The sequence below is a fragment of the Mus caroli genome, unplaced genomic scaffold, assembly GCF_978045245.1.
Source record: "Mus caroli unplaced genomic scaffold, Mus_caroli_1 scaffold_15, whole genome shotgun sequence".
NCBI lineage: Eukaryota > Metazoa > Chordata > Mammalia > Rodentia > Muridae > Mus > Mus caroli.
The window spans coordinates 95,453,584-95,465,598 of NW_028227270.1; positions in this window are offsets into that span (position 1 = coordinate 95,453,584).

A 12,015-nucleotide genomic window follows, 5' to 3' on the forward strand; every position below is an offset into this window, starting at 1 on the left:
CCATCACTGGAAAGAGAGGCCCATTGGACTTGCAAACTTTATATGCCCCAGTACAGGGGAACGCCAGGGCCAAAAAGGGGTAGTGGGTGGGTAGGGGAGTGAGGTGGGGGTGGGTATGGGGGACTTTTGGGATAGCATTGGAAATGTAAATGAGGAAAATACCTAATAAAAAATTTAAAAAAAAGAATTCCTCTCACTTTTTCCTTTCTTTAAACATCTCACTCCTGAATTGCCTGCTAGTCGGTGTCAGAAAACTATTTCATGAAGTCATTCCAGAATTCCAATTACTCCTTCATGGCGAGAAGAACTACCTATCCAAAGTCTGAAGGACTTTGACACTAGATGAAAACTTATCCCAAGAACAGAAAAAAAAATCAGAACTCAAAAACAAAAGGCAATAAAAATAAAAATAACTGTTCTTCACAGGACCAAGGGACTCTCCTCCCATTGATGACCAACTAGGCCATCCTCTGCTACATATGCAGCTAGAGCCACAAGTTCCACCATGTGTTTTCTTTGATATAATCTACCTGAGTCTTATTCAAAGTTAGAACAGAAGTGACAGCTTAGGTTGTGTGGGTAGGGGTCACACCAGAGGCTCACTTAGAAAAAGGTCTGCATTCAGACTTGTGGATTTGGATGTAACTTTCTGTTCTCCTTGTTCTCACTAAGGGACATCTTTATGAAGGAGAATTGATATGGTTCCTTGTCAACTGATCGTTACAGAACTCTAGCTGACTTAAACAAGATCAACAGTCTCCCATTCTGTTTTGCTGGGGTATTGTTATTTAGCCCAATTAAAGGTAAGAAACACTATCCTATATGTTGAACTCAGTTGGTTAGAAGCAAGTGACAGGAAGCTCTGTGGCAATGTGAGTGTGCCTCAAATGCTTGTTCACATCTCATCAATGGAGGAAACAGAGAGTGGATTGCTCTAGCACTCAGGTCCTGTGATGGCCCTGTGATGGCAAACCTTAGTTGGCAACTTGATCATCTGGCACAGCTGTGAAGGATGTTCATTATTGGATTTCTACTGGCATTTTTTGAGGTAAGAAGATGCATTCTAACTCTGGGCTACTCCTTCTGGTGGTAGCCAACATACAAGGACAGAGGAAGATTTCGTTTTTTTGTCTGCTTGCCCTGACTCTTGATGGCAATTTCATCTATCCTGATGATGAGTCATCACTTGCTGGTATAAGAACTCACTTCTTCAGCATTCCATAGACTGAAGAGAAGCTGAAACATCTAGCCATATGGATTGAAATAGCTACTAAATTCTTGGCCTTTTTGTCAGGAGACAGCCATGGTTGCACTATCTTGACAACAGCCTATAAGCCACTCTAACAAATCTCCCTTTAATTAATATACATAAAATGTTTATATATATAATTATATTATTTATGTGTAATTAATAAATAATAATGTATCATTCTTATATATTTCTTATTTATATAATGTATTAATAAAGTATTATATATGTAATATATAACTATATATAGATATGTAATATATAATTATAAAAGTGTAATTAATATAGTAATTACATATAATATATTAACTGTATACAACTAATTCTATTAATTCTATCCATTAGAGAACCATGACTAGTACTAATACAGTTTCCCCTCTCATTTTTTCTGTATTGGTATTTCAGTTCAAGACCCCATCTTATGAAATGATGTCATCCATATTCAGAAACCATCCTTCCCAATCTGTTTATTCTCTTTGACACTCCTAAAGATGAGTCTCAGTAATGCCTGTAGTGTTTCTTAATACAACCAAGCTGACAAACAGAATTAATCATCCCATTAAAATATCAACCTTAGTGTATGCATTGAGCAGCAGATTCTTGAACATTCATGTGTTCAATGCCAAAGTCACAGGAAATGAGATGTTCAACAACAGAGGGAAAAAAAAAAAAACTTTGTGGCAGTAACAATCTGAAAGGTATGAAGTTGTAAGGGAAGAAGATGAGTTTACAGTGAACTTCTACCAGTAAAAGGATGGAGTAAACATGGCTACTTCAATGATAGTGTCTAGAAAAGTCTTTGCAAAGAGCCAACCTAAACAGGCAGACAGAGGGAGCCAAGCAGAAGTTGGAAGAATCATATTCCATAGAAAGGAATAGTAGGTGCAAAGGTCCCAGACATCTGGACAATGTGAGGAGATTTGCATTAGGCAGATAGTGTCCCCTGCACTAACTCATCTTGAATTCTGCTTACACTAGTGCACATATGCTCTGACTGAAAGTCAACTTTGACTTTGACTACCAGCAATTCTTGAACACTCTTCTTCTAAACCCAAGCATGGATATTTAACTTAACAAAACTAATTATCTGGAAATACCCCAAGTAACGGTATAGAGTTGTTTTCTTCATCACCTGTTTTAATTTAAGCATATCTCTTAAAATATTCCTCTACCTAAGCAATATAAAAAAATCCTAACAAGCACATTACATTTGTACCTCTTAACCATATGAACAGTATCCCCGAGACTGGGTTTCAGCTTTCCCAAAGTCATCAGTATCTGGTTAAAATGAGCATCCTCATTCAGGAAAGTACAGGAAGAACTAAGACTTTATTTCTGAAGAACTTTCAGGTAACGTCTCAATCTTCAATGGGCTTTCAATAACAAGACCTCAGCAAACATGAATCTGAACCTCTCTAACTTAAGAGCATTTAGATTTTTACTGCCTATCAGAGTGGGGCTCTGGGCAATGGCACAGATGGTCTGCCTCTTCATCTGCCTCTAGTTGTGATAATTAAGTTAAATAACATATGTGAAAACACTTCACAGATACTAAGTGCACAATTAATATTATTTTTAGCTGGTAGAAATTTAACTGCCTGAGATAAAAACTGAATTACTGGTGATGGCGCTATTAAAATCTTGCCTTAGTAAAGGAAGTTCCCAGACTCACTGGACTTCTCCACCTTTATGTACCAAGTGGGATCAGCTAACATATGGTGCACTTTCTTTGTGTTCAGCATTCTGCTAAATGATAGGAGAACAGAAGTGGTAAGACAGGGGCATTTCTGCCCTCAAGGATCTCCAATGCAGCTGAAAAACCAGGAAAAATAATCCAAGAGAGAGCATAATTAGCTGCTAATTAGTATGATAGCACATTTATTACTACAGAGAATCATAGTCAAATGAGAAGAGGGAGATCTTCTGCCTCCCTGTTCTATAGCCGACTATGGGTAGCCCTGAGCAGAGCAATGATGTCCATGTAAACTACAGGTAGCAATTGCTTCTGCATCCTTTTATGGGTTCTGTACTGGGGGCAGGAGCATTCTTTGCCATCATATTATTCTCTGTTTACAGTCATGTCTAAGGAAAAAGATGAGCAAGTGCATCCCTCACTGACCACAGAGACTTACCACCAAAGGCAATGGGATTCTTGGGATTCTCAAATAGAGATATTTAAAGAAAAAGAGTCAGTTACAGATATATCTGTATAAAAATTTAATACTCTATTCATTGCTTTGTTCTCCCTTCCTGGCACCATCCAGTTTCCAACACATGACTGATCTCAGGGAAATTTCTATTTCAGTGTTACATATCTCAAGACTTTTAGGAAAGAGAGAGGAAGGGATGGGATGAGAGACAGTTCTCTTTTGGCATCTTTACCATCTTTGCTTGATAATTATCCAAATGGGAATTGGTTTCGTTCCAAGTGTGAGTAAACTTCTATACTGTCAGAATTATGTAAAAATGTGTGATATTTCCTTTTCACTTATTGGTTGATAGAAAATTTGCATTTCTAGTAATCTTTTGTGGTTTTGGCACACATGTATGGGAACACACCCATTCACCCTCAGATTGTCAGAGATCTAGCTAGTTCTTTGAATATTATCACATGGTTCAGTGATAATACTTACACTTATCCTTTGGCTTTATTGAATGTGGAATAGTCAAGAAAGCCTTCATAACACTGATCTTAGACCAAGTCGTAAACGTGTATATGTCTTCAGGAACCAAAGTAGACAAGGAGATGTGAGAAGAGTTCATGTGAGCAGAATAACAGAGACCATAAAGTGGACAAAGACCTCTAATTAAAAGGAATATTACCCATTATTAAATGCATAATAAGGCTTAGAACAAATGAAGCTACACAGGAGATGAACTTAATTGCTAAGCTATAATTGGAATCCAAGCAGGAAAACAGACTTGTGTATTTCAGTTTCAGAAGGTTCCATGAAATGTGCTTTATAGAACAATGGAATTGATTTTATGAAAATGAATTTATTGGGGGGATATTTAGACATAAAGTAGTGTGAATATAAGGTAGAGCTGAAACTAGAAGACAGTACTATGAGGAAGTCAATTACTCCATGCCTGTACCTGTTTCATACACCCATACACAAGCTGTTATTGTAATGGAATACGCTACGTGAGAATATCCAGCAATTTCATGGGTACATCTATCTTCTTTTCCATTGTTCTGTATGGAAAATTCCCTAAAATTATACATTTTTATCCTCTAACAAACAACCCTAGCAAATACTCATGACTGAGGCTGAAATGGCATTAACAACTCAGTTCTAACAACAAATAATATTAAGCACACACAACAAAAATGTAGACCATAATGCATTCACAACATCCCATCTCTCATTACTGGAAGCTTATCTGCAAGAATATTCTTTTATTTGTTTTGTGTGTGTGTGTGTGTGTGTGTGTGTGTGTGTGTGTGTACTATTTAAGTATATTTGTGGATTAACAAGTACTTTCAAGTACAACGATATACAAGTGTACAACTATATACGAGTGTACAACATACAGAAAATGAGAGACCTTGGCATGCTTGATCGTAAATATGGCTTCATTTAACCCCTACACTTACGGCTCAGACATCTATGTAAAAGAAGATGTGGAAAGACTGTAAGAGCCAGAGATAAAAGTGTCCTCTAGACACAATGAGACTGATAGACATACAAAGTCACAGAGATTGTGAACCCACAAATATTCAAGATGGGATCTCAGAACTGAGACAGGGAAGTGGACATGAAATCCCACCCCTAACCAGGTAACTCATTGCAACTGATCCTTGCTAACAAGGGGAAATCAGTTTTCTCCAATCAAGTATCAGTGTGTATATGAAACACACTTCAAGGTAGGCCCATGTCCAGAAATATTTGACAACAACAAAATATGCAGTCCATGTTGACTTGTTTGTTTTTGTGGACTTTTCATTTTGTTAAATATGTTTTGAGATTGTTTTGTGCTTATTTGTCTTACTGGTTTTTATTTGTTTTTACTTTTGTTTTGTTTGTTTCATTGAAAGAACATATAGTTGGTTGGATAGGTAGTTGAGAAGGATCTATAAGAAGTTTGTGGAGGATGAAAAACATGATCATGTTACATCACATTAAAAACTTGTTTTAAATTAAAAAGTTTTATTCATATGTCACAGTTTACCCACCAAATACAAATTGTTAATAAAGTGTATGCCCCTGAACTAATGTAATTTTACTTTCACATTTGAGAAGTCTAATTTTGCTTCACTTTCACCAAACATCAGCTTGAATCAGACTCACTACAGGTACTCTGACTTGATGATTTGAAATGCTTAACTCTTTCCACTTCTGTCTTAAAGCTCTAATAGAAGAATTTGATCATTTTTTAGTTCTTTGTGTATATTGGACATTAGCCTTCTATTGGATGTAGGATTGGTAAAGTATTTTTCCCAATCTGTTGGTTACCATTTTGTCCTTTTGACAGTGTCCTTTGACTTACAGAAGCTTTGCAATTTTATGAAGTCCCATTTGTTGATTCTTGATCTTAGAGCCTAAGCATTGGTGCTCTGTTCAGGAACTTCTCCACTGTGCCCATGTGTTCGAGGCTCTTTTCCACTTATTCTTCTATTAGTTTCAGTGTATCTGGTTTTATATGGAGGTCCTTGATCCACTTGGACTTGAGAATTGGACAAGGAGATAAGAATGGATCAATTTGCATTCTTCCACATGTTGACTTCTAGTTCAACCAGCATCATTTGTTGGAAATGCTATCTTTTCCCACTGGATGGTTTTAACTTTTTTGTCAAAGATCAAATGACCATAGGTGTGTGGGTTCATTTCTGGGTCTTCAGTTCTGTTTCATTGATCTACCTGCCTGTCACTGTACCAATAGCATGCAGGTTTTATCACTATTGCTCTGTAATACAGCTTCAGGTCAGGGATGGTGATACCACCAGATGTTCTTTTACTGTTAAGAATAGTTGTCTCTATCCTTTGGCGTTTTTGTTGTTGTTGTTGTTGTATTTTTTTTGACATTCAATACAATGATATACCCTTCCTGAGTAAGGCCAAGAAAATGATGTTCATCGAAACCACTGTGCAACTGGACAAATTTTTTTTTAGTGCTTTATGTTTACTTTCTTTAAAAAAATCATATTTCATTAATAATTTGAGAATTCCATACGGTGCATTTCGATTGTATTCACTGTCCTCCAAATCTTCCCAGCTCCACCCCACCTCCCTACCCACTCAACTTTGGATTGTTTCTCTTTTCTTTTTTTTTTTAATTAGATATTTTCTTTATTTACATTTCAAATGTTATCCCTTTTCCTAGTTTCCCCTATCCTGTGTTTTTTGTTATTCCAGATTAATTTGCAAATTGTTCTTTCTAACTCCAGAGAATCAAATAACCCTGTTAAAAATGGAGTACAGAGCTAAACAAAGAGTTCTCAAGTGAAAAATATTGAACAGCCAAAAAGCACCTAAAGAAATGTTCAACATCTTTAGTCCTCAGGGAAATGCAAATCAAAACAACCCTGAGATTCCAACTCACACCAGTCAGAATGGCTAAGATCAAAAACTCAAGTGACAGCAGATGCTGGCAAGGAACACTCTTCCATTGTTGGTGGGATTGCAACTGGTACAACCACTCTGGAAATCAGTCTGGTGGTTCCTCAGAAAATTGGACATAGTATTATTTGTGGACCCAGCAATACCATCCTTGGGTATATACCCAAAAGATGCTCTAACATATAACAAGGACATATGTTCCAATATATTCATAACAGTCTTATTTATAATAGTCAGAAGCTGGAAAGAACCCAGATATCCTTCAACAGAGGGATGGATACAGAAAACGTGGTACATTTACCCAATGTAATACTACTCAGCTATTAAAAACAATGACTTCATGAAATTCTTAGACAAATGGATGGAACTAGAAAATATCATCCTGAGTGAGGTAACCCAGTCACAAAAGAACACACATGGTATCTACTCACTGATATGTGGATATTAATCTAAAAGCTCAGAATATCTAAAATTCACAGACCACATGAAGCTCAAGAAGGAAGACCAAAGTGTGGATGCTTCAGTCCTTCTTAGAAATACAGAGACAAAATGTGGAGCAGAGCCTGAAGGAAAGGCCATCCAGAGACTGCCCCACCTGGAGATCCATCCCATATACAGTCACCAAACACAGACACTATTGTGGATGTCAAGAAGTTCTTGCTGACAGGAGACTGATATAGTTGCCTCCTGAGAGGCTCTGCCAGAGCCTGACAAATACAGAGGCAGATGCTCACAGCCAACCATTGGACTAAGAAAGGGTCCCCAATGGAAGAGTTAAAGAAAGGACTGAAGGAGCTGAAGGGCTTTGTAACCCCATAGGAAGAACAAAAATGTTAACCAACCAGATCCTCCTGAGCTCCCAGGGACTAAATCACCAACCAAAGCATTCACATGGAGGGACCCATGACTCTAGCCACATTTGTAGCAGAGCATGGCCTTGTTGGGCATCAATGGAAGGAAAGGCCTGTGGTCCTGTGAAGGCTCAATGCTCCAGTGTAGAAGAATGCCAGGGCAGAGAGGCAGGAATGGGTGGGTGGGTAGGGGAGCACCCTCATAGAATCAGGGTGAGGGGGGATTCAATGGGAGTTTTCTGGGGAGGGGGGGTGAAACCTGGAAAGGGAATAATATTTGAAATGTAAATAAAGAAAATAGCCAATAACATTTTTTTAATTAAAAAAAAAAGAATTTGATTATTTTTGACTCACCATATAACCTTCAGGAAATTTTATTCCAGCTTTCTATCCAACCTGTTCTTCTGTTTCAAATTCCCTAGCTTAGTCCTTCCTCTCCTCTAAGTCTCTTCCTTACCATATTAACAGGTCACCTTTTACAAAATAAAAGATGTTCTTGTTGCTTTCCTTTCTTTTACCACTATTTCCTATTGACAAGTTCATCTTTTGGGCTTCTTCACTTGGCTTCTTCTGACACACACTCTGGCCTTTGAGCCTGCATGTAGATGTTTTTCCCAGCTCTGTCCTTATGCTCTGTATATTTACAAAATGTAATTTAACAACACGTGAAAAAAGAGACCTCTGGAATTATATCTCTGTGACTTTCCTCCATTTTGAATTTCTTTTTTTTTAATTACGTATTTTCTTCATTTACATTTCCAGTGCTATTCCAAAAGTCCCCCATACCCTCCCCCACCCACTCCCCTACCCACCCACTCCCACTTTTTGGCCCTGGCGTTCCCCTATACTGAGGCATATGAAGATTGCACAACCAATGGGCCTCTCTTTCCACTGATGGTCAACTAGGCCATCTTCTGATATATATGCAGCTAGAGACACAAGCTCCAGGGGGTTACTGGTTAGTTCATATTGTTGTTCCACCTATAGGGTTGCAGACCCCTTCAGCTCCTTGGGTATTTTCTCTAGCTCCTCCATTGGGGGCCCTGTGATCCATCCAATAGCTGACTGTGAGCATCCACTTCTGTGTTTGCTAGGCCCCGGCATAGTCTCACAAGAGACAGCTATATCAGGGTCCTTTCAGCAAAATCTTGCTAGTGTATGCAATGGAATTTCTTAAGGAAAGAGATACCTTGTATTTCTAGAATACAATTAACTAACTGGAAAATAATTGGTGATCGATTAATTTTGTGGATTAAATGAATATTAGTTATTTCTACTGACATTCTTATTGTAAATATTAATAGAAATGGTATCTACCCTCTAGAGAAGTGATCCTCAATCTGGGTGTCATAATCCCTTTGGGCAATTTTATACCATATTATTCTGCATATAACATATTTACATTATGATTCATAACACTAGCAAAATTACAGTTATGAAGTAGTAATGAAATAATTCTATGGTTGAAGTCATCACTACATGAAAAACTATATTAGAGTGTAGCAACATTAGGAATGTTGAGAACCATTTTCTATATTTCTTGGGATACCTTCTTCTAGAAGCTGTATCTCAGGTGTCCCATGAAAAGTTATACAAAATAGCTTTCCTATGTATGAATTTTCTCAGGTAGCTCTCAAATAGTCTATGAGCAAATACCAGTCCCTCAAAATAACCCACAAACTTACCAGCATAGGTAAGTAGATGAGGACCCCAGTAACATACATCTCTGGAGATCCCACAGAGTCATCACAGTGCTGTAAATGAAAGTGAAGCTTTGTAGTCAATGCTCCTTGATTTTTAATTCTGACAATTACTAGATGAAAAGAGCTAGATTTTTCTGTCTTAGATATCATATCTTTAAAATATGATAATAATGATAGTGATAGTAATAATAATAACTATGCTATGGCTTGTTTTATTCAGAAACTTACAATATCATCAACTTCATCAGTTATCAGTATAGGGACAGGGAGCAATAGTGCAACAAGAATTATCAGCCTGCAGAACAGGATTTTGAAAACTCATCAACTCTGAAAAACCAAACAAGCAAGCAAAGTAGCTAGATACATACATACATACATACATACATACATACATACATACATACATTCTGTCTTAGTTGGGGTTTCTATTCCTGCACAAACATCATGACCAAGAAGCAGTTGGGGAGGAAAGGGTTTATTCAGCTTACACTTCCATACTGCTGTTCATCATCAAGGAAGTCAGGACTGGAACTCAAGCAGGTCAGGGAGCAGGAGCTGATACCGAGGCCATGGAGGGATGTTCTTTACTGGTTTGTTTCCCCTGGCTTGCTCAGCCTGCTCTCTTATAGAACCAAGACTACCAGCGCAGAGATGGTACCTCTCCCCTTGATCACTAATTGAGAAAATGCCTTACAGCTGGATCTTGTGGAGGCATTTCCCCAACTGAAGCTCCTTTCTCTGTGATAACTCCAGCTTGTGTCAAGTTGACACAAAATTAACCAGTACAATTGACCCCTTGTCAACTTGACACACAAACACACTACGAGTAAGCCTCAACCCTTAGTTCTTATTCATCCGCAAGATCTAAATAACTTTAAAAGTCCCACAGTCTTTACATATTAAAAGTTCAATCCCTTTAAAATATCCAGTATCTTTTAAAATTCAAAGTCTCTTAACTGTGAGCTTCACTAAAAAAACTTCCTTCAAGAGAGAAAAATATCAGGGCACAGTCACAATCAAAAGCAAAAGTCAATCTCCAACCATCCAATGTCTGACATCCAACTCACGATCTTCTGGGCTCCTCCAAGGGCTTGGGTCACTTCTCCAGCCATGCCCTAGTAGCACACACCTCCTCCTCTAGGGTCCAGATGCCTGTACTCCACTGCTGCTGCTGCTCTTGGTGGGCATTTATGGTACTGGTATCTCCAAAATGCTGCTGTCTTCCGCTGTAACTAGGCTTCACCAATAGCCTCTCACAGGCTCTCTTCACAGTGCTAAGCCTCAACTCCTTTGCATGATCCCTTCAGTCCTGGGCCATCAATTGCAACTGAGGCTGTACCTTCACCAATGGCCTTCCATGGCCTCTTACAGTGCCAAGCCACAGTGTGTGACCCCTTCATGCCTTCAAAACCAGTACCACCTGTTTGACTCTTACACATTACCAAGTCCTGCTGCAGCACAAGGAACAACCTTGGCTATTTCTGGAACACAGCCTCTTTGTGCTCTCAGAAAACACTTCCCAGAAGATGTCACCTCAATGATGCTGGTCTCTTCTTAATCACTGCTAATTTCTTAGCTCCAGCTAACCAGCATCAATAGTCCCAGTAATGCAAAGGTTTTTGCTTTAGTAGTTCTGGTATCTTGTTAATCACAGCTGGTTCTTCAGCCCCAGCTAACCAGAACCACAGAATCTTCACAATCCAAAATAGCAATGGCCCTGAAAATAATCTTTAATTTTCCCTCTGAAATTTCACAAACCAGGCCTCCATCTTCTACACTGTTCTCAATATTATCTTCCAAACTCCTACACAACATCTGACAGAGCTCTTAACACCTAATGGATCTTCTAGCTCAAAGTTTCAAAGTCCTTCCAGGGTCCTCCCAAAAACATGGTCTGGTTGTCACAGGAATACCCCACTATGTTGGTACCAATTTCTGTATTAGTCAGGGTTCTCTAGAGTCACAGAACTTAAAGATAGTCTCTATATAGTAAAGGAATTTATTCATGACTTAAAGTCTACAGTCTTATTTCCCAACAATGGTTCAGTAGTAGCTGTGAATGGAAGTGCAAGGATCTAGCAGTTGCTCAGTCCCACATGGCAAGCAGGTGAAAGAGGGAGCGTGAGACTCCCTTCTTCCAATGTCCTTATATAGTCTCCAGCAGGTGTAGCCCAGATTAAAGGTGTGTGCCACCACACCTTTAATCCCAAATGACCTTGAACTCGGAGATCTCCCTGTCTTAATCTTCTGGAATCCATAGCCACTATGCCTCAAGATCTCCATACCAAGATCCAGATCAGAAACTTCTATCTCCCAGCCTCCAGATTAGGGTCACTGGTGAGCCTTCCAATTCTGGATTGTAGTTCATTCCAAATACAGTCAAGTTGACAACCAGGAATAGCCACTACACATACATACATGCATGCATGCATACATACATACATGCATATATCCAGAGATAGATATGCATTCAATGATTTCAATTCAGCAATTATATACATGATCAAGGAACTAAAAGAAGAAATGAACAAATGCCTGAAAGGGGGCTACAAAACCACAAATGGTTGATGGAAATAGTGAAAATAAGTCAAGATACAAACAAAAAATTTGGTGCAGATACAGAATCACTAAAGAAAGGTCAAGATGAGATA